Source organism: Poecile atricapillus, chromosome 17 (genome assembly GCF_030490865.1).
Source record: "Poecile atricapillus isolate bPoeAtr1 chromosome 17, bPoeAtr1.hap1, whole genome shotgun sequence".
NCBI classification, from domain to species: domain Eukaryota; kingdom Metazoa; phylum Chordata; class Aves; order Passeriformes; family Paridae; genus Poecile; species Poecile atricapillus.
The window spans coordinates 7,881,863-7,901,962 of record NC_081265.1 but is presented as its reverse complement, the minus strand read 5'-3'; the positions used below and the strand labels follow the sequence as shown (position 1 = coordinate 7,901,962).

General features: G+C 46.4%; 1 protein-coding gene across 11 annotated transcripts in view; it reads left to right on the top strand.

Annotated features, from left to right (window-relative positions):
- Positions 1 to 6,400: 6,400 nt before the first annotated feature.
- The window catches only part of TNRC6C (trinucleotide repeat containing adaptor 6C), a 95,783-nt gene continuing 82,083 nt past the window's right edge, over positions 6,401 to 20,100 (top strand). For 2 of the 11 annotated variants that reach the window (XM_058852141.1, XM_058852149.1), the window contains exon 1: positions 6,403 to 7,873. The gene's annotated coding sequence lies outside the window, so the exon portion shown is untranslated. Of the gene's footprint in view, positions 7,874 to 20,100 lie in introns of all 11 variants that reach the window. The other 9 variants (XM_058852143.1, XM_058852145.1, XM_058852147.1 and 6 more) reach the window with 8 other exon arrangements.

Here is a 20,100-nt window from a genome sequence, read left to right as displayed (position 1 = left end):
CCCCCAGGGCCACCAGCATCTCAGTCTGCCCTCCGAGCCCTCTGCGCCCTGCCATCTGAATCCATGGAGCCAAGCAACCCCCAGTGATAAATTCACCACTTAGTCACTGGCTTTCCTCCTAAAATCCTCTTCAGGGAACAATTCTCCCATGTCTGATACAGTGACTAATTGATAACTTTCTTTAAGGGGACTGCACGATAACTTTCTTTAAAGCAGTATATTATCAGTGGGTTTTCCAAGGAGTGTGCTGCTCTCTTAATTCTCACCTCCATTATTTTAATACCTCTGTAAAATGGATTTCTAATGGATCTATATTGCCATAAAACTTTAGGGATGGTGGGTGGGTGTCAATAAATTCTTTGCAATCTGAGCAGCTCCGCCAGCCGGGTAGGGAGCAGAGTGACAGGCTCTGGGGAGAAGCCAGGTCTTGACTCAGGATTGCAGCTTCCAGCAGCGTGACCTTCCCTGATTTGACCCCGTCCTGCTGTTTCTGAACACCTTGCAAAACTTCATTAAGCAACATGACTAGTGTCTGTCACAAGCAATTCCTTCTCTCCCACCTCCTCACCCCAGGGATAAGTCATATCAGCTCTGTCAGGAATACAGAAGCTGCCCTAGGTACAATCCAACACGAAGTGTTGATACCTGGTGAGTCTGTACAGAGCAACAGTCGTCACATCACAGCGTTTTCACCCAAAGTTCCCAAGGCAGGCAATTAATGTGCATTATATTGGCATCAATCCCCTTCAAAATGTCCTCTGCCACTGACAGAGAGGGAAGGCAGCAGCCAGGATGCCCAGCTTAATCAAAGAAAGAAAGAAGTGGATGTTATGGCTCTCTGAAGGTTTCACAGAGGCCAAATTATTCCCATGTGTATTAGCCAGGACATTGGGAAAAACTCTTTTACCACTGGGTCCATCACTTGCTCTCATAAAAACTGCTCAAGAATCTCAATTTTGTCTCATCCATATGGGCTATCATAACTCATTTTTACCTTGAACACTGAAGCTGCTGGGCCAGCAGCTGCTCAGAAAGGAGATGCAGCTGTAAGCATTTGCCATTCTGCTATCCTTTACTCTGAAGAGCTCCCAGGATTAGGAGGTGATGGAGTGAGGGTGATGCCCACACTCAGCACATGTGATATAAAGAAATCCTCTGAAGGAAATGTTGGAGGCTGAAATCTGTCCTGTTGTTCCACTGCCAGCACTGGATCACTGGTATATATTAAAAAGTCCTGCTGCAAAACACCACCAAAGGCTGGTTTGTCCTAAGGAAGTGGTGCTGGGCTGCACAAACCAGTGTGGGAGCACTGCCTGGCCTGAAGACTGGGGTTTATTTTTTAAGTATTTGCAAGTTCTTTCACCACTGCTTTGATAGCTGGTGGGGTGCTAGAAGGTATTCTCCCTAGCCCTGGTTTCAGAAGAATTTTCATCCCTTAGGTGGGTGCAGCTGATTGAGCTGCAAAAAAGGTCAGGCTGGAATATACAGCAAATTAAGCTTTTTGTGGCCTGACCCCAACTGTTTTTTTTCCATTGGGGTGAGACCCTTACAAACAGGTAGGGAAACCAAAAGCACCTTGACTTTTGAACACATGATGAAAACAGCTCCAGTGCTTCTCATATGTGCAGGAGGCTCTGTGTGAGGTGAAGATAAAAATTGTACAACTGAAAGAGACTTGGAAAAGGCTTTTTGGAAAGGCTTGTTTTCAGCAAAGAAGCACTGGCAGCTTCCTCCCAGCTCATTGAAATGTTGGGTAATCAGGAGTTTTTCCCTTTCTGCTGCAGGATTTTTATTACAAACACTTGGCTTGGTGCCCCTGCCAGTGCCAGAGGTGACAACTCCAGTATTTCACTGGGGGTTTGCATGCTCAGCAAGGGTTTTCTGTACAAAACCAGGGTTTTCTGTAACTTTTGCAGGTGTGCCTGGGTGATGAGCACTGTCTGTGCCACTGGAACAGTCTGTGTCTTCCCTCTGCTTACTCCAGCCCCCTTGTACCAATAAGTGATGACCTAAAAACCAGAGGAAGAGAGGCTGATTAATGGCAATACTTTTATTCTCAGAAGCACAACGGGAAATTTGCATCTCAGCACATTCCTCCAGCCTATAGACTTAACTGGAGGTGCCACATTCACAGGTTCCAACCTCTAAACCATTGCTTCCTCTCCCCCAAAATAAGCTATGGGGTGAGCTATGGGGTGAGCTATGGGGCAAGCAAATCCTGGGCTCTGAGCCCTCTGTTCAGGGCATATTATGTATTTATTGTAAAACAGCTATTGATAATAAGCAGAACGTGTTATCACTGCTGCTGTGGCAGTGTAGGGAGTCATGTGCTTCTTGCTCGCTTTTTGGCCTCAGGACACTTGTGTTCCTGTTTGTACAATAGCTCTGCTTGGAGAGCAAGAATAAAAAATACCATGTTTTCCCCCCTGCCAGATTGCTGTTTAGCATCGTGCTACATCTCTCTCGTGGGAAATACAGGTTAGAGACTCTGGGGTTGGGGAGGGAATTGAATCCAGATGTTGGGTTTTTTTGAGAAAATGGTTCAAGTATTTGGTTGTTGCACAAAAGAAAAGGGGAACCAGTGCAGGGTAAGAGGTGAACTGTCACACTCCTGACCACAGAGGGTTTGCTGATGAGAAATATCTGTGCCAGACATCAGGAGGAACAGGGGGTACCAGGTTTTCAGGAGCCCTTTCTGCTTCAGGCCAGTGCCATGGAGAGGACATTTCATAGCCCTGATGTGGAGGTGTCACAGCAGGGCATGGTCCCAGCAAATGGGAGGAAAATGTGGGGAAAGAAACAGTTATGAAAGTGAGTTTTTCCAATAAAAAGTTATATATAAGTTCAGTACAGTTCATTAATGGTTGAATCAAAGATCTTTGAGGTCTTTTCCAGTTTAACAATTCTATGATTCTATTTAAGTGTTCACCATAAAGACACAATTTGTGGTAGGGTGGCCAGGAGGGATGTCCTTGCATCTCTCAGAGGGACTCTGTACAAATGGCTTGCACATTCATATTTTCCTTGGAAAACTTGGGAAGAGACTGTGGTATCCTGGATCCTGGTGATCCTGCATCACCTCAGACAAGGGAGAGCCTTGGAGCTGTAGCTTCACTTTGTGTGGGCCCTGGGAAATCCTGTCCAGCATCAGAGACATTTTGTGTGTGCTCACTATTGCCGGGTAAGAAGTGCAAGGAGCGCTTGGTGACGATTCTGCACTCAGTTGGATGACACAGAACCAAGCAAGAGGTGTAAAGTCTACTCTGGAGGAATATTTTGCCTGGGTGTGGTTGAGCCACGCCAACACAGCCCTGAATGTGTGAAGACCTTTGCTTAGCCTGGCTTTGTCACTCTCAGCAGAGAAAACGCTGTATCTGTGAGTGCCTGGCTCTTCGTGCTCACAGCCACCCACCCAACACTCCTGGCAGCCTGGAGACACTTTGGTCACAGCCCTTCCTTTGCCAGAGACACCGAGGCAGACTGGGCAAGTGCAGGTTTACAAGGCAGCAGGAGAATTCCTGCTCTGTGAGCTCCGAACCTCTGGCATCATCTGTCCCTTTTCCTGCCCTTCACAGCAGCTCACATCTGTTCTTACTCACCTGTGACAAAAAGCCACCACTTGAGCGCTGGGGGGAAGGAGAGGCTTCAAAGGCAGCAGTGCTGGAAAAACACAGCTCAAGGAGAAGCCTGTGCCCTGCCAGGGTCCTGTCAGCTCAGGCCAGGGGCGCTTAGGGGACAGATGTACCCTGCGTGGTGACAACAGCCACCAGCTGATGGTGCTGGGGGGGAAAACCCACCCAGATCTGTGTGAGCCCCCAAGGAGAACAACCAGGGGAGTGGGAGGGCAAAACCCCAGTGGGAGACCAAAGTAAGGGGAAAAAAATCAAAATTATGTTGGATAAAGCCCTGTATTCAATGGTAAAAGAGCTCAGGTAAGACAGGAAAAGTTTACTAGAATGTGTTTTTATCCACAGAATAGGGGTGTCAAACACAACTCTGGGGCTGTGGGGCTGTGGTTATATCATGCTTTAGTTTCTCCAGGGCCAAGAAAACAGATTAATACACAAATCACTTTCAATTTTAGTCCGTTATGACATTTCAGGGTATCCAGTGACTTGGCATCACTCTGTGAAGCCAGAAATATTTGTGTGTTAAAAGTGTGTTTTGAATTACAAATATTTCAACGTTCACAACACGTAATTTTGGGAACCAGGAACATTCCTCGGCACAATTGCCAAGCAGAGCTTTTGGGGCAGGGCAGCCTCCTGTAGGTGCAGGACGAAGACGGCATGTGGTTTCTTCTGTTCTGCCTCTCTGGAGTGGCTTATTAGGAGTAAAATCTCCTTGGAAAGCAGCAGTGGTGAGCTGCTGCAGCTCCAGGGCGGGTTGGGAAGGAGTCTATAGGTGCTGACCTACATTTAAGTAAAGGAGAGTGAGGGGAAGCTGAGCTGGCCCTTGGGATGACACAAGGGCATTTTCCCTCCAAGCCAGGTCTGCCACCATCCTGGCCTATGAATTCACTCCTGGTGAAAGGTGCCAGACTGACATTCAAAAAAAAGAAAAAAAAAAAAAGAGCCTTGTTCTTAATAATTCCTTCTCTCCTTTGTGCTGATGAAGTACAATGGGACATTTAAATCTGATTTTTATAACATTTTGCATTGCTATAGATCACGGTGTGACCTGGAGAAGACACTTTGTTCTGACTACAATGATCCGGTATTTCATATTTTAGCATTTATTTTTTGTCTTCCCCGTGGTGTTTCCGTTGCATTCTGGCACAATATGGGCTCCCTCCAGTGGTCAAGGGGCTCCGGGCTCCTGGTGTCGTTTGCCCAGGGGCTGGCACAGGGTGGCTTTGGGGCTGGCATCACAGATTGCGAGGGGAAATCAGAGTGGGGCTGTGCTTCTTGTACCCCAAATCCCCCTCTGCGGGTTCCATCCCACGGCAGCACTGACAGCCCTGCTCTGCACACCCTGCTCCATCCACATTAAACTGGAACAGCCTGAGCAAAGAAAGATTCGGGTTCTGGGTTTCCTTGCAGTTCCCAAAACGTTCACTGCAGAATGGGGAGAGGAGAGGAAACCGGAGAAGATCTGTTGAAAGACCCAGACACAACAATTTTTAGCAGAATATGACTCATTTTTTGCATTCCACTCTTGCCGTGGTATTTTGAGACCAGATCCTGACTTTCTCCTGACAGAAACAGTTAATGTGGTTATTGTGGGGGACAAGTCAACCGCTGCCACTGTGAAATGTGACATTTCCATCTCCCCTCCCGACTGCACAATTCCCGGCGGCTCCCGGCGCTTCCTCAGCCACGGGTGCATTTTAAATACCCGAATTATTTTTGGAGGCACCTGGGTGGGACGGGGATCCCCTGCGATGGCCGAGAGCCCAGCAGGGCTGTGCGGGAAGGTGTCCCGGAGGGCTGGGCCATGTGCCGGGATGTCCGGGCTGTGTGTGTGTGTGCTCGGACACGCACAGCCGTGCGCACTGCTCGTGCCTGGGTGTTTCCAGAGGATGGATGTTTAAGGCAAGGGATGCTGGGGGGGGGGGGCTCTTGGCAACTCGGGGTGCAGCAGGAATGTGTTTAACCCCCCTTTCCACCCCTCGACCAACCCCCACAGAGCCTCAACCCGCAGGGGTGTGTGAGGAGGGGTGAAGGCACCGACCTCCATTTGCACGGGGGGGGGTGTGAAGCCCCTCTGCACTGCTTGGGAGATGGGGGGGCACAGCTCTCCCGCCCCCCCCCCCCACCTCCCCGGGGGGCGTTGGGCTGAGGAGTGAATGCTCCGACGCCCAAACGCACCGGTGTGTGTGTGTGTGCTCAGTTCTGCACCCCTCCCAGGGGGAACACAGCCCCTCCACAGGCTTTTTTGGGGGGGCACATCTCTCGCCCTCTCCCCCCACCCTCGGGAGGGTTGAACTGCCGTTCGCCCCAGCCGTTGGCACGGGGGCGGGGTGTGTGTGTATGTGTGTGTGTGAAAGCACCGACACCCATTTTCCCGGGGTTGGGGTGACCCCCCTGCACCCCTTTGGTTTTGGGTTTGGGTTTGGGGGGGGGGGCACGGCCCTGTCCCCCTCCCCCCGCGGGGCGCGGGGCGCGGGCCGCGCGCGCGGCGGTGGCGGGAAGGCGCGCGCCTGGGCGGGGGAGGGAGCAGGGGGCGTGGCCCGCGGCGCGCGCGCGCGGCCTCGCCGCTGTTTGGCTGCGGCAGCCGCGCTCATTTGCATATCGGCGGGGGCTCCCCCGCCCCGCCCGCGTCACGTGGCCGGAGGGCCGGGTCGGGGGGGGGGGAGGGGGCAGAGCGGCACTTCCTGTTCGCGGCCAGCGCGGGAGGGGGCGCGCGCGGATCCGCCCCGCGGTCTCGCGCTGCCTGGCGGGGCTCTGTCAGTCAGCGACAAAATGGCCGCGGCGGCGGCAGCGGCGGCAGCGGCTCCTCTGCTCCCCAGGGCGGCACCGGCGGCAGCGGCGGCGGCGCGGAGGAGCGGGGGACCGGCCCGGCAGCACTGAGCTCGGCACCGCCTGCCCTGCGAGCGGACGAGGCGAGAACGAGCGGGAGAGACGGCGAGCGGCGCTGCGTCCCCCCCCTCCCCCTCAGCACCCCGGCGGACCGACCGACCCTGCCCGAGGCGCTGCTGCGGCTCCCCGGGGACACGCCGCCGCCTCGGCTGCCCCGCTCCCCGCCGACCCCCGGGTCCCAGCTCCTCCCGCCGCCCACCCGGGTCCCTGCCGGATCCCTGCGGAGGACACGGAGAGAGCCGCGGGATCTTCCCCCCACCCCCGCCTGCCCGCGGATCCCGCTGCGAGCCAGGCACACAGACTGTCGGGTTTCCCCGCTCCCTCCTCCCTCCGTGAAAGACTTTGCTGGATCCTCCTCCCCGGATCCCCTCCCCGCGCTCGCTCCTTCCTGCGGGAGCGGCTGCTGGATCCTCCTCCCGCCCCGGATCGGCCGCGGGGTCCCTGCGGAGCCGCGGACCCTCCTCCCCTCGCCGAGACAGCGCTGGATCCTCCGCCCCCCCGGACCTCCCGGCGGGATCCTCCTCCTGCCCGCAGCCCCATGTGAGACTCCGCATCCCCCCGTGCCTCCGCGGTGGTGGTTTATTTTTTTTTTCCCCCCCTCCTCCTTTTATTTTGAAGGGGGGATCCATCTTAAAACTCTTTTCTGGATCCCAGTTTCTCTTTTTTGATTTGCACTTTTTTGAAAAACCCTCAGATGCTCCTCCATGTGGACTGAGAACCCATCAAGACACACACACGAGAACTCATCCCGATCAACTCCAAATCCTGGCTTTTCGTGGGTTTTGCTGCAACACATAAAAGCAAACTTGTATTTAAGACACACTCGTGCAGAAATTTAGCTGGGGACTTGAACGTGTATTTCGTCTTGGTGTCTTGGTCTTGGTTATTTTTTTGTTGGTTTTTTCTTTTTTTTTTTTTTTTTTTTTTTGCTTCACTGGAAATCAAAAGCTTGTTTTGGAATTGGACCTGCTTTTGCTGCACTTCTCCTCTGGGCTGGATAACACTGAAGCTCTTTGCTTTTCTACTTGGATAGTGTTTTCCTGTTGATCTGTTGGGTTTTTTTTCATCTCCTGTGTGGCAGACTTTTTTTTTTTCCCTGAGGGGGGTAAACAGACGACGACAACAACAAAAAAACTTAATTTTTTTGGCCGTGTGAGATTTTTTTCGTATTCATATTCGTGAAATTACGGGTACACTTACAAAAAATTAAAAAAAAAAAGAAAAAAAAATTGAAAATAAGAAAGGAACACGTCAGAAAGACCCCTACACGGTAGACAAAATACTCACTCGTTTCCTTACAGCAAGACTGAATCGAAAGCTGCCAAAGAGCCCCATAAAGAAAAGACTAAAAGGTAAGAAGGGGTAAGATCCTCTTAATGCAGGCACGGTAGAAGAGGGGAAGAGACCTGCAAAGCCGGTGCATACCTCCTTTTTCACAAGTCTAAACGAGATTGTTATTATTTTAAAACTGCTTTTTACTTAGCGAAGCAAGGAACACCCCAAAACATTTCAAAATCCATTTTATTTTTATACAATTTTTAAAAAACGTGAACAACCTCCGGATTTTTTTTTTTTTTCATTAATGATAGAATTAATTCCGTATTTTTTCTCTGTCCGGAATCGCTGTTTCTCCCCGAACAGCGAGCAGAAAGTGCCATTTGTGAGCATGTTGTGCTACTCAGACATGACATGAAGGCAGCTTCTGCTGCAAGGCATGACCGTGTACTCTTGCTTTAGAACTTACACGTGTGAAAATTATCGCAGAGCGGCTTGGAAATGATCCAAGGGCTGGAAAATTGTGGGCAAGGCCAGCAGTGCTGCCCTGTGGGCGAGCACATGAGCTCCAGCTTTGTCCTTCATGGCTGCTTTCTCTTAAAAGTTAGAATATCTAGATTTGGGTTATTTTTCCTCTTTCCCCTCGCCTAATGAGATTGTGGGGATCCGCGGTAATTTTCTCCTGGGTATTCACAGGGAGATCTTGTCTAAAGCTGGAATGTCCAGGGGGAGAGAGAATATTAAACAGAGTTTATTCCTTTAACTGCGACGCAGAAGGGGAGGAAAATGGGGAGGGCTCAGTTGTTAACCTGAGAAATCTTGAAACACTGGAAGTTTATTAAGTGTTCGAGGCTTCTTTGTTTGTATCACAGGTTTGTGTCAAAGGTTAATCTTCTTAATATGTAATTAGTTGAAGGTTCAATTATGGGATTTATTGAACTCAATTGGGTTTTCCCCCCTTTTTGCCCATTAAAAATAATACTGCAGGTCTTTGTGGCTAGTTTATTTTCTGCTATAACTCGAGTGTATCCGCGAGAAGAGATTTATTCAATTATTCTAACAGGCAGTTTAAATTTAGAAATAATCTTTGGGACGTCATACCCGTGTCTGTTGCATATTTTTCCCTCTCGTTTGCATATGTATGTATCTGGCGAATTATGCTAATTTATGTACAGAAATTTGCCGTGGACATTAGGCCGGTTAAGGTAATTAAAATTCCAATAAATCCCGCTGTTATTGGGCTGGCCGGTGGTGCAGAGATTTAAATCAGGTGGGTGTCGGTGGTGCTGTGGACCTGAGGACAATGCCAGAGCGGAGGAGCAGGAGAACATCTGCACTGCTGCTGGATGCACTGGGAGAGCGAGGCTTGGCTTCCAAATCCTGCCCTCCTTCCCTGCGGTGGGTGGGTTTGTTTTTTTTTTGGATTCCCCGACGACTGAGAATTTAAATGGAGTTTCCTCTCGTGTATTACTTTTTTTTTTTATTTTTATAATAATTTCGAGAAGGTAAACACAGGTTCTCACTGATTCCCCTGGTGTTTTCAAAGGAAATAGGAGGTGATTTGCAGTGGGTGCAACCTGTGCTTAGCACATCGCAGAGTTTCCCACAGCCGCGGTTCCTCGGCTTCAGGAGTCCCTGGGATGTCTGGCTGGCTGCTCCTGTGTGTTATTTGTGAGCTCAAAATGGTGTGCTGAGGAGCAGCCCTCGGATGCGCTGCCGTCCCTACTCTGGCTTCTGGAATTCTTTCCAGAACGTGAAAGCATCAGTGATCCCCCAGTGAGGAAACTGCTGCAGCCTGTGGAAGCTGGGTCTGCCCTGGGTAGCACTGTGGTGCTTTTTGGGTGAGCCTGCCTTGCCTAGTGGATAACCTAACCTGGCTGCTTCCGAGCCCGGGACTCAGTCTGTGAAAGAAGCTCTAGTAAATCAGATTAATTTGAACTTTTTTTAGGGAAAACGAGTGCTTAAGGGCGCCAGCAATAGTGTAAAAATGCCCAGTGTGTCTTTGTCCTTATCTTCAAAGGGGAACGGATCATTTCTGACTGGAAGTGATCTGCCTGGCTTGCTGAGATGAGGAAGGTTCATTACAGCCCAGCCCCCGGAGAACAGGTGCTGCCGTAGGGAAAGCTGCTGCAGCCAGGGCTTGCTCCAGGGCGAGAGGGATGGGTGTTAGTAGGGGCTGTATTTTAGACAATATTTTGTACTTTTGTCTGAAGGTTTTGTTTGTAGCAACGAAAGAAACAAGACAGACAAACCTTTTTACTGAGCTTCTCTGGATTGCAGCAGGATATATTTAGGATCTATTAATGTTCATGTTCTATGTGTAGATCCCCATATTGACAGGTTTAAGTCTGGGTATCCATCAGATTAAAAGCTGTTGTTGCACACGGGTGGTTTGTGTGTGCTGTACATCAGCTTTCCAGCACATGGATTATTTGGGAGCTGTCAGTGGTGCAGGGCATCAGTCCCAGTGCCTGGGAATGTCCTTGTGGGCAGCCTTGGGCTGTGCCATTTCCCCCTGGCCACAGCAGAGTGGAGTTTGCTCTGGGGCTCTGCCCTTGGGCTAAAAGCCATTTAGGGACTTGGAGGTTCATCCTCAGCCATGACATCTTGGCTTCCTCCAAGATCTGAATGGATGGGTTTGCCCATTACAAAGCCTGCTGGATCTCCCCAGGGTCAGTGAAAACCCCACCTCTGCCTTAATTTCTGGTTTCTTTTCCAGGATTTGTCTTTTCTAATAAGATAACACACTCTGCTTTTGATAAGTTAAGATCTTTCACTGATATTTGAGGGAAGTAAGGTAATTCTGTACTCTTTTTGCTTGCAAGGGGTTTTTAAGACTTGGAAAATAAAGAGATGAAATTTCCTTAAAATGAGGAAAACATAATTGGGCACAAGACTACTTTTAATCTGAAGATTCTTTGTTGAAGTTCTCAAAGCTGCCGTGTTCTGTACCTTGCCAAGTATGGACTAACAATAAAACAAGATAAAGTGAAAGGTTTTGTGAAGCAAGAGTTTATAATCTCCTTGTGTAGTGAAGCAAACTGTTGCTGAGTGGCAGTCTTATAGAAAGCGTAGCTTTAAATTAGTCTAGAAATAAAACCGCTTATTTTTCAGTTTTTTCATTCACTTCATTCAGAAAGGCCAGGAGTTTTATTGACAGAGTTACTGCCTGCTGTTCACTGAAAATGACCTGCACTTCTGCAGCCCGTTCAGATGCTCCATGCCGTGGAGATTCCTTTTCTCTTTTGCGTTACATTTATTAAAAGCCCAATGGCAGCGTTTACTTTCAGTTTTAGCTATGAAGACTTAACCAAGAGCGGGGGATGTGGGAACGGGTAATATGTTAACTTAGCAGCTGGCCTTGCCGAGATAAACATGCGCTTTTCCAAATGCTGTCATCTGGCTCCTTTCCAAAACAAGCTGAAGGAGGAGGTCAGGGGTGGAGCCATCCCCTGCTTCAGTAAAAAGAGGCTTTCATTTGGAAAGAATTGCCAGATCGTATTGACTGAAAGAACTGCAGATTTAAAATAAAATGACCAAACCTTTCATGAGTAAACCGAATGGTCTCTTTTGATGGCTTAAATTTAAGTGCCTTGTTACAATGCTTCTTCTCTTTGAAGGTTCAGCAGCTTCAATGCAAAGTGCATATTTCTGCCTTTTAAAAAAATTCTGTGCTTTATGTAAGACTTTGAACATGACAACTGATGAAAAATGTATCATCTTTGGTTACAGTAGAGACCTGCAACACAAAAGTGCTATTGTTTTAATTGTTTAAAATTCAGATTACAAGATAATGGTAATACCATTAGAAGGTTTCCCCTTGGCCTAGAAGCTGCAGGTAGGAGTGTGTCGATCCCTCAGTATTAAAGATGAATGATAAGGAAACCTCTTAAATGCCTGTGACGCTGCAGTCTAGCCAATTTAGGATCAGCTGATGCCTTCTAGTGATAATGGCTTGAGGTTTTCAGCTGTATTATGAAGATATCAGCCAGGGCAAATAGTGTTTAGAAGAGAAGTATACTTTATTGAATGGGGAGATGATCTAGAAATGACAGTAAATTGCATTACTAAATGATCTATGTGCTCTGTGCCGTCTCTTCACTGGCAAATGTTGTTGGTAAAATGAAAGATGGTTATTCTTAATGTATGAAAGCAGAGGAATCAAAGTATTATTTGATCTCCCTTTAGGAATCTGTGCTAGTTAGGAAAATTGTCAATGGAAAGCTTGGCTAAGATGTACGTCTTAAATGCCAGAAGTAGATGTACTTAGGCTTATTTTATCATTACTTAATCATTGTTAACTTCACTGTGGATTCCCAAATACAGTTACAACTGTGTTTTCTGAAACTTCGTGTACCTTCCTACCTGGTCACTAATATGTTTTAAAATCTCCTACCCAAGACAAAAATGTCTGGATTTGATCATAAACAAACCTGTTCTTGCACAGAGCAGTCACTGTGCTCCTTGAGGTCATGTCAAAGATGGTGGAAAATGCAGCACTACTCTAAAATATGTGTCTGATTCTTCTGTCTTTTTTTCTTTTGAAGAGTAGCATGTCTCTCTTCCTCCCAATAAAAAGGCTTCTGTCATTGAAGGCAGCTGTAAAATAACTGGCTGTTCTTGCATCTCAAGGTTCAGGGTACCAGGCAAATCAGAATGAGTTTTGGTCTCAGCCCTGGGTGTGAATCAGTGCTGTAATTTTTCAGCACCGAGGTCTTGAACGTAGTTGTAATTCAAGTTCATAAAATATTAGAAGCCCTTACGGTCCTGAGGTCTGGTTTCTGGAGCTCTTCCCCGTGGGTTTGCAGCCAAGGATGGCTGAGAGCGAGAACAGTTATCTGTGCTGCAGCAGTGATGGTTTATGGCTGGGTGCCCAGATTGTCTGGCTTTGCACACAGCTTTATAGTTTGCCTTTGAGGGCTGTGGAGGAGGTGGAAGTCATTTGTAATAAACAGCTATCTGCAGCCTGCTTTTTCTGGGGTTTGGAATGTACAGCCATTTAAAAAATTGCAAACTAGATGTACATTTCCCTAGGTTTCAGTCCAGAACATCTAGGTTTTAGGAGCTTGATTATAAGAAATGGTAACAACTGCTTATTGCTTTGTATTGAGAATACCTAATATTTATCCCTTGGATGTTTGGGCTGGTTTTTAAGCTCTGCATTGTGGACAATGAGGCTTTTCAGGTTTCTTTTTTTTTTTTATTTGAGAGAAAAATTGACTTGTCAAACCGGTTGGCATCCTTTGTGGTAATTAAGCCCCAGAGAAAAATATGTTTATATATCTCAAAATAGTTATCATGCAGCTACCATATAGGCTCATTTAGGAAAAGATAAAGCCACCCCCCTTCCACTGCAAGGAAAACAACCACCCTGGGCTATGTTTAGTGGCTGCCCATGGGTGTTTTCAGAGGGAGATCCATTCTTCCCTCTACTTGTCTCCCCTCAGCTTCTTGTTCATGGGGTCTGCCTGTTTTCCCATGCTGATTTTCTGAAGGGGTGGTGGTGCTGCCTTTGTTACCCAAGAGGGGTCTCTTAAAATGGCATTACCTGATTTTTCTTAGATGTGCTGTTTTCCTTCCTATTTCTTTCTTCCCTTCCTCTGTTCTGTACGCACAAAGTTTACAGTTTTCTTTCTCATCCTGCATTTCCAAGGCTTCCTGATGGGATGTGGAAGAGCTTTTTGTTTTGCTGGAAGCATAGAGTTCTCTTGCCTTGGCTTGGATACATTCTGGGTGGTCAGTACATCCACAGATCGATTGTTAGTCCAGGCTGGCTTCTGCCAAGTCTATTTTAAGCTCAGCCAGATATCTGTGTTGTGTCAGTCTGATTTCAGTCCTGCTCAAGCCTTCGGCTCTCAGGTCTTTTAATTCTTCAGAATTCCAAAGTGTTTTCATGGCTGATGCTCATGTCATTCATTGGTGCTGACAATGGAGATCCTTGTTTTTAAACAGTAGCTGGTTACTGGTAAACAAAAGAGCATCAGCCCAGAGCTTTAACACAAACCATTCTAGAAAAAAGGAGCAGTTCAGGGAGAATGCCAAGGAAAAAAAATCAGCTGTACAGATGCATAATGTGCTGACTTTTCATGTGTTCCTGCAAGGTCAGTAACAGACCATAGAAGGTGGTCTTGGTGGTGTTTGTAATGTTTTTGCATGAACTTGGTGTATGTTCACAGTAGCCTTGAGGATGATGCTACACATGAAATATGAAGCTGAAAACTTTCGTAGCATTGCCGGCATAACCTAATGGGGGGTGTGTGTAAATCAAGTAAGTCTCTTTACACAAATGTATTACCAAAGGCAGGAGCAGGATTCCTCATTATCCCTCTGCTAACATCGTTCTGTAGATCTGCAGGTCTCAGCTTTCCTCTTCCCTCAGTGTTTTTAATTGCACTTACCAAGTGCTCAAACTTACTTAACAAGGGAGAATTGCTTCCAGCATTTGTGTTCTCTGAATTTTTACCACATTGTCAGCTTTGAAATGGGTGCTGTGCTTGAAATTCTTTCTCTTACAAAAGATGCTCCATCTCTGCAAATCTAATCATCCTTATCTCCTTATGCTATGTGGCTGGAATGCTGTAAGTGCCCAGTATTGTACCTCATTCCTGTTTTGTGATGCAGAAGAAATTGCTTTTAGTTAAAAATAACCTGTTGGCTTATGTGTGCTGTTCACATCTTCTTGCCTATGAAATTATTTGGTTTCTCTTTGCTGATGTAAACTATAATGAAGTATATGTTTATCTCGAGTCTTTCAAAAAATAAATTAATATGGAAGATGCAGCACCCTCTGATAAGGAAGGAGGAGAGCCTAGTGGTAGCAAACTAAATGCTGTTTAATATTTTCTAGTATGATTATATGTCTGATCCAGGTGTGGAGCTAAATTTGGTCTCTCACAGTAATAGAACTGCTGCTGTTAAGGAGCAGAGTCTCTGTATAAATAGCACTGTTTCAGGTGAAAGATTTGTTATCTGGGACTTAGTGAAGCTTGGCGAATGTGTAATTTTTACTATTTCTATTCTTCTCATCGATCTCATAGAACTCAACTCCTTCACTTGAGAAAAGAATGGTCCAAGTAAGTCTCATTACATCAACAGTGCATTAGAGATGTCAGTTTTTATATTTCTGCTTCCACATTTACGTGTAATAATTGAATAAAGCAATGGTTGGCTAGTGGATGGATGTTTACATAATGATTTGCTTAAAAAAAGACCCTCAACTTTAATTTTTTTTTACATTTGGGAGAATGAAACGTGCTTCACAAATTTCTAGGTGAAATACTGCGGTATGATGACAAAACTCACTGCTTTTGAAGCCAACAGCCCAGACTGATAGATATAATCTATTTTATCTGGGTGATACTGCAACACTGATAGTCCAACTGCACTGCAATTGTGCTTCCATCCTCCCCCATCCCCAATCCCTCAGTCTGCATCCAGACAAGCAAGAGCTGCTCTTTGTGGAATTCTGTCTGCATCTCCTGATCAGATAACATACTTGGAGACATATTGGATATATTTCTGAGAATATTTGCTCCCCTGGGCATCTCATGCACTAAATGAAGGCATAAAATAGTTATTACTAAGATCATAATTGACCATAAATTGATTTCCAAAGTGGTATTTACTGCAACTAGTTTTCCTGTCCTGGAAGATCATTTATGGCTATTTCCTTTCCTCATCTCTCCCCCACCCTGTCTCTCCTCCCCCATGGAGCTGCTATTCATTTGCTAAGTTGAAAAAATGGATGATGGCCCATTCTGATGCTAGGTCTGATATTCTAATTTATGCTTTTACTATGGAAAGTGAAGAGGAACAGAGAAGTTTATTTCCATTAGGTTCATCAAGTTTTAAGGATTACCCTTTTAGCAGTGCAGAGCTAATCTTTTAAACTCTGGTAGGTTTGTGGAAGGAAAGGTGCTAGCTTGGATTATGCTGTCTCCTTAATTTTGGATGATAGGATAAATCTTCAACTGAATCCAGTTTCCAGCCTAAAGATAGGTACAGAGTAATTGTTTCGTATCTCACTCAAATTATGTTGCCATCTTAATATTCAAAGCAGCCTTGCAGCTGAAGATGCAGTGGAACAAAAAAGCTTCAAAATGTATTAAAAGCTTCAAAAAGTATTTTATTTAAATGACATGATTATGGTGAACAGCATGTTTTGATTTTTGTATTGAAGTACTAGGAGTGTATAAAGTGCACAAACCGAGTAGTTTTTCTTCATTTGTGTTTAAACTTTCACAAATTTGCAGTGCACAACTTTTAGTACAGTTTATTAGTCTATAGTGTGTTTTGTCTTCCTTGACTGGGATCAAATTTGGTGTTAACCTCCTGCCGAGAATTCCAGGACCCCTGACATTTTATTGTGACTCTTGATTAGCTCACCAGGGTTCCTGCTAAGAATTCTTCTTTCATTCATTTGATAAATTGAATTCCCTATTCACAGTGCCTTTAAATAGAATGGTATTTGGAAAACTTGAAGACAGCAGCTTGAATGTTCAATGAGCTCACTCAGCAAATTTAAAAATGCAGAAGAAGGAGATTATGGGTTTGTGTATTCTGAAATCTTCTAAAAGAATAAACATCTTACAAAAATTTACATCTCCATCATCATACTTGCTTTAAGTGTTATTTCCCTTTTGGTTTCTAAGACATGGAGTTCTTTTGACATCTCTTTTCCTGTTTTCATCTTGTTTTGCCTTGTCAGGAGCTGTGTATTCACCTTACCTGTCCATGTAGGAGCAGTTGTGATGAGGTGACACAGTACAGAGGGACTCCAGCTTCCCAAGTGTGGAGAGAGAGCACCTCATCCATCCCACCCTGGTCTCTACAGCATGAGGAACAGTGTCTTTACTTTTTTCTGACTGTAGATCTTGAGGCACCCCTTCCCCATGAGGCTGCTGTCCTTTGATTTCCCCATCCAGGTCTCTCCATGAGCTTGCTGGAGCCGGGGCTGCAGCCGTGTCCCACCTCTTGTGCCTCCCAAGGTGACACCTGGAGATCTCAGTGCTGTGGTAGCAGAGGCTCACCCTGTGTCTTCCTAGAGATTGGCTTCTACAGCTTCTGCCACACATCTAGGAAGTGATTTTAATATCACAGGAAAGCCTGGGCTGGAGGGGACCTTAGGTCATCTCAGATGAGTGTTCAGGTTTAGTGACACGTGTGTGTCCGGTCACTGCTGCTCCTCGCTGGCCTGCTGCTGCGTGTTGCTGTTATTCTTGGACGTGCCTGGTACAGTTTCCCTGCCTGTGGGTAGGAATGAGGGCAGTGTGTGTGCATTTTTCCACTGTGCCTGTGGCAGGAAGTCTGCCTAAGGAGAGGTGTTGCTCACCTTCCTGGACTTGTTTAATCGCGCTGGAACCATTCATGAGCAGGGACACCAAGGGACCTGTGTGCCTGCTGTAAGCTGGGGGTCTTTTGCTGAAGGTGTCAGCACTGCCTTATTCCCAGAATAAGCACAAGAGCAGCACCATAAACATACCTGTCTTCAGGGTAAATTCTGTTTCCTGCTTTTTGATGCTGTAGGTTGTGTTGTCCAGCCCCACCTGTGTGAGAGCACCAATTTGATCTTCAGCTCTTGCAATAAATAAGTTCACTGTGCTTTCACCTGCTGCTGGCAAAGTGTTTGGGCTCAGAAATAATGGAGTACTAACTGTGATGGAAGGGGGAAAGGAGGATTAGGTGTGTTGGAAATCCCTACAGGCATCACTGTAGTCACACAAACTTTTTATGTTTTTTTAACAGAGGAGCATAAAGGCTTAGCTGTGCTTGCTGGAGGGCTCTGCAGGTTTGCTGCACAGTGCTCCCAGCCTGTCCCTCCTGACCCTGCTGTCCCTCCAGGGTGACTGACTGGCTCCACCAGCCTCTGTCCCTGGGAGTGGTCAGCTCTGAGCCTGCGTGGCAAAACATCCTGTGGAGCTGTTGCTCCTGTTCCAGTTTCCTGGCCTCCTACATTGCAGTATCCCCGTGCAGCTGCCCCAGGAAGCAGTGCTCCTCTGAAGTGTTCTTGGAGTTCAGCTAAATAGAGCCAGCAGAGCTTGTCTGTTGGTTCTGCTCCTGCTAAAGGGTGACACTTGGTCAGTGAGGGGGACCAGCACAGGGCTCTCATCTTCTGGAGTATTTACAGACACCAAAATAGCCAACAGTATCTGGAGAAACAAACATGCTGTGCTCTTGCTGAGCTGCTGGATTCCAAAGCTGTTTGCATTATGTCCCGAGAAGATTGGGGACGAGCTGTGCAGCAGATGCCAGATCAACTGCTGGTAACTATCATCAGGCCTGGGTGGGAGGCAGTGCTGGGAAAGTAAATCTGGTTATCTGCACTCTTCACAGTGTGTAGCTTCATTTTTCCATCGGTCTGTGTTTGCTGGGGGAGGAGAGTTGTTTTTCATAGCATGTTTCTCTTGCTGTTTGTAGCCTGCTTTGAGTGACAAATTTAATGCAAACTCTTTTTTTGGGTGTGGGTTTTTTCTGTTGGTCCTTGCATAGCCTGAGTGGTGCCCATGGTGGGGTACTGCTGGGGTGTTGTCAGCAGATTGAGGGAGCAAATTCTGGTATTGTTCATGCCTGAAATACATAAATGAGTGAGGTTTGATGTACAGTGTTTGAGCCCATGCCCAGATTGACCTACTGACTCCTTAAGCTGCCCCATGTTGGAGCTTGTACATGCACTAATAGGCCTGCACTGTGGAGAGCAGCACCCTCACAGGAGAGGGGATGTACCTGTGTGGTGGCATCCCTGTGGGGTTATCTGCATGAATCTCTTCATTTGGATTGGAACTTCCATGATTGATAAGTGATTGTCCTCACTTGCTGTGCTTTGATTGGCGTCATGTGTCTTGGAGTGCAGTTATCAGATTCCTTTTAAGTAAATGCTGCTGGATGATGAGTTCCAAGGGTGCAGTTAATGCTTTCCTGCTGCATGGGAGCAGGCTGGAGCCAGGCTCCACCTGAAACAAGGATGGTGTAAATAGGAAATGCTCTGCAGGGATAGTTTTACTCTGCAGATCCGCTCTGGTGTGCACTACTTAGTAATGAAGGGGTAACACTCATCTGAAACATTCCCAATTGTACTCCAGTGCTCTCATCAGCACCCATCCCTCTCAGCCAACACACCAGGAGGAGCTGGAGTGTTAAACAAAACCAAAAGGAAGTCTCTAGATGAAAAACAGAAATTCCAAGCCCTGCAAACATTTACTGGGGCTTGGCAGTGCTCAAATATGGGCTCTTCAAACTTCTGGTTTACCAGTCATAGTTCATCTGCATCCTTAGTTTATAAAACTTTTTCTCTGGAATTTCCTTCCACTTCTAGTCATTGATAATAACCAGTAGAAACTAAAACAAGGCCAGGTCGGTGTGCTTTTGAAAAAATATCTTGAATTGAATGATAATGACTACCTGTTCTGCTTTATTTTTGTTCTAATCTAATCTGCTTGAGTGGTTATTTACCTTATGTGTACATAAAGGAGGGTCACAATAAGTTAACACTGAATGAAGTGGAAACTTCCAGTGGGAGCCCGAGTCCTGCAGCACACACCAGCTGGAATTCCGCTTTTCTCTCCTTGGGGTCCTGCCAGGATTTTATTGCTCTTCAACCAATACTCCAAAGTGGCGTCTTAGAAACTCTGTGTGCTACTGCTGGAAATGCAGCCCTGAGACAGAGCATGGAACACAGAAGCTCTTTCTGATCCTGGAATTTCTATTTTACAGGTTGTAGGAGCAGGATTATTAATTTAACGATAAATTTAATCTGTTGGACAACCTAAAATCTCCTTCTGGTTTCACCAATTTTAATTGAATGTGCTTTTCACTCCATGTTCTCAGCTGTGATGTTCTTGGTTAGTTTTGAATGGCAGCTACACTCTGCTCCTGCAGAGACTCCAAATTTGGTGGAATTTCCTGGACTGCAGGAATCCAGCTGCTGCCCCACTTCAGGAGATCAATTTTCTGTTACACATCAAGATAACTTCACCAGAAACTGGAGATATCAAAGTCCCAGCCCACATCTGTTAGCAATGGGTGATAGCAGAGGAAGGAATTCCTTGTCAAGGCAAATAATTTATTAAGGGTTAATTACAGGACAGGGACGTAATTGGACAGTGAGAAACCCCAAAGTATGGCATCACAAATTAAAGAATAAATAAAAAGAAATCATACATTGAGGTAAAACAAAAACTCTGATTGAACATCGTTTATGACTTCCCACAGGAACAAATTTTGCACCCAGACTTTCAAATGCCAGGGTGTAGTTTCAAGCTGTGTGCTCACAACTGTACATGGAACTGTTCCATGGACTTATCTTGTC